Genomic DNA, 2,907 nt, shown 5'->3' on the forward strand with positions numbered 1-2,907 from the left:
ACGGAAAAAGGAGTGGCAGACTCGTAGTCGATCACCTTCACATCCTCAACGAGGTCACTCGTCATTGATAGCGTGCGGAAAGCGCGACGCTCGTGCTCATCGAGCCTAGGGTGTACATCCTCCGGGTGCCGCGGACGCACTGTCCGACATCGCACCGCGGGAGACGAAGTTGGGCTCTGCCCGTGCTCGCTGTCAGAACCAGCGAGACTTAGTGACTTCCGTGTCGTGGACACAGGGCTCATTGTGCAAGGAAGTTGTTTAATCCCAACAAATTGAGTTGCAGTGTCTAGCTGACACGCGAGCCTCGTTGAAGAAATAATGGATTAGAACTGTAAATGTTCTCAATCTTAATGGGGAGGGTGTAACGGGGTTACACGTACCCTGATAACAGGGGTGTATGGCACACGAGATGTGCATGGTGTGACCACACCAAAACAAGAATACGATTTGTGGCTAGGTAGCCAGTAGTTATGCCTGTATTTAGATTTTACTATATATATTTAGTATATCTAGGAAAATAACTTAGAAATGAGGATAAAAAGATAAATAACGGAGGAGTAATTAGCCTTGGGTGAGGCAATAATTACTCTTGGAGTAAGCGGATTGCGATCCGCTAACTCGTACTTGTTCTAAGTATAGAACAAAAGGTCGGTGACAAAAATTACGCTTCCTCAAGCGCTAAGCTACGGCAGCCCCGCTGCACCGCTTCATGATTGTTGCAGCCAGGTCAACCAAAAACATTTAAGATATGAAGTTACGCTGAAAACTATTGCAGATGACAGAGTTAGATAAGTCCAAGGACACTATCTGTATGGATATAGACTATAATTACGTCCATATGTGGGCATAGTATACAAGTGGATTCTATAATCAGCAGTCGTAATGCAAATGCATTATGTGGCAAAAAAACCTGCACCTCTTACACAAACGTTGGAATGGGATTGCTGTGCAATCTGTACAGGAATCGTTGACTCTCAGGGTCCCCGCTAACAAATGCACAGAGATTAGGTTTGTGCACTTCTTCAAAGAGCGGAACCGACATCCGTAATGTAACAAACACTTCGCTTTGCTATTTACTAGTACATGTATAAAGAATTTGTTTTGTTTAAAAATTACTAAATCTGTACCTTTTCTATAATATATAATAAAACTGTCGCAATTTCCCGCAACCATATGTAAATCTCATAAATACCGATATCTCAATACTTTTGAATATTCAAAATTATATTAAGTATAATGTGAATTTCGTTCAACTGTACCGATTGTGTAATGGTTAAGTACGTAAGATTACTGCTCTTGCCCTGTTAGCTGAATTCTGAGATATTTCTCGGTTGGAACAATAATTATGCGATTGAGATACGAATACTATAAAGTATTTCGCGTTGGTGCCCTTTCTGATTTTAATATTGTCTTACATATGTCACCAATTTATAATATTGAATGGTGATTGGTGATTATTATGTGCTGTCTCAAAAAAATTGCTGCTGTCCACAGCAAGTTCAACGTTGTTTATAGATGTATCGTTTGCTGAGGGTTTCAGTATTTTGCGAACAGCGTCCACACTGTTGTCTTTAGCTAAACCGCAGTTATTGTTGTTCATCGGTTTTTCTAAAGCGTTAGGATTGCCAGCTTCGACTGCCTCAGAATGTTTAAAACCACTATAAGCAATATCTACTGTTTCTCAAGCTTGCATATTTCCCTAAAGGCACTTGGCTTTTTGGTGCTGTTGTCCGCAACTCTGTTGTTAACCTATGTTTTCGATATATAATCGCATCTATCGGTATACTTTCCCGGTCATCTTACCTGCTTATACTCCAATACATGACAACACCCGGTCTCAGCTCCATGATGATATTGAGAGTGGGAGAGTGTAACTTACAAGGCTTGAAGTCTCAAGACTCACACTACGATTGTATATCTCGTAGCGTGTCTTGTCAAGCTTTCTGTGGTAGACTGAGTCTTCTTCTTAAAGTTATTGATGGTGACATATCGGCGGCTTTCCAATGAAGCGCACGCTCAGTGCGCGTGAACACTGTCAAAGTGACCAATTGCGGCACTTGCTCTGCTACATCGTACGAGGTCAAATTATTTAAAATTAAGCAACAGCACATATCACAACCTTAAATCTTTATCTGGCAGAGCTGCGATTTGTAGGCACGTGCATGTGAATACTATGACATCACAAGATCAGCTCGCGCTATATCTCTTCTAAGCGAGACTTCATTAACTATATTGAAGTCTCGCTTAGAAGCGGCAAACTATGCATTCATTGACTTACAAATAATGCGAGTGCAATGGACAAAAATACTGATCATCCAATTGCTGCATCAACATCGTGAACATTAGTGATGCCGCTAAGCCAAGCGATTATGAGAGACCAAGGATGAGAAAGAGAAGCCGCTCACACAACTGCCTGAATCTGGTAAGTTGATCGAGACCAAGGATGAGAAAGAGAAGCCGCTCACACAACTGCTTGAATCTGATGAGTCGGCTTCAAATCATCCAAATATACAGCTCGGAGATCCTCGATCACGACAGGGTACGCACTGGATACACGGACCCTGTCGCTACGATATGCAAGCTTGTTAATTGCTACTTGAGCAAGTAAATAATCAATTAACCCTTTAGCTAATATATTCAACGACATTGTGGCTTACGTAATTTCAAGACGACAATATCAAGGTGTTGTGTTTACCTAACTTATTGTATCGAACGCGGGAGGGCAGACACCCCATCGCAAATTTTCGACGAAACTAAAGAGCTTCTTTGCATCTGATGGCCTATTGAACACAAAATTTTTATCACACGTCGCAGCGAATGTTCTGGGTAGTTATATTTCATTCGTACTTTAGCTTTCTCGTCATTATTGTGTTATGTTGATTATAATATACTCCGACTGGAACGTGT

The sequence above is a fragment of the Plasmopara halstedii genome (genome assembly GCF_900000015.1).
Source record: "Plasmopara halstedii genome assembly, contig: Scaffold_3120, whole genome shotgun sequence".
NCBI classification, from domain to species: domain Eukaryota; phylum Oomycota; class Peronosporomycetes; order Peronosporales; family Peronosporaceae; genus Plasmopara; species Plasmopara halstedii.